Below are 461 nucleotides of genomic sequence, written 5' to 3' on the forward strand. Positions count from 1 at the left end.
GAAGACTTCGATCTTGCAGTTAATGATGATCTACGTTTATTTTTAGAGTATTTTTTTTATTAAAGTGATGTTTTGTTAAAAGAGGTTTGGCATTTTTTGTTTATTAGTTTTAACGAGTAAATATTATTATATTTTTTAAATATCACACAAGCATAAGAATACACACACACATATATATATATATATATATATATATATATATATATATATATATATATATATATATATATATATATATATATATATATATATATATATATATATATATACATACACACACACACACACACACGAACGCACACAGGAGAGTTAACGTTGCAAAAGCACAAACATTGAGACATATTACACAAATACATACCCACATATCATTCATTAACTGGTTTTGCTCATAATATACAAAATCTAATTTATACCTAATACGCACCCTATATATTATTTAGACTTTGTTACAATCTTTAAAG

The sequence above is a fragment of the Macrobrachium rosenbergii genome, chromosome 59 (assembly GCF_040412425.1).
Source record: "Macrobrachium rosenbergii isolate ZJJX-2024 chromosome 59, ASM4041242v1, whole genome shotgun sequence".
Lineage (NCBI taxonomy): Eukaryota > Metazoa > Arthropoda > Malacostraca > Decapoda > Palaemonidae > Macrobrachium > Macrobrachium rosenbergii.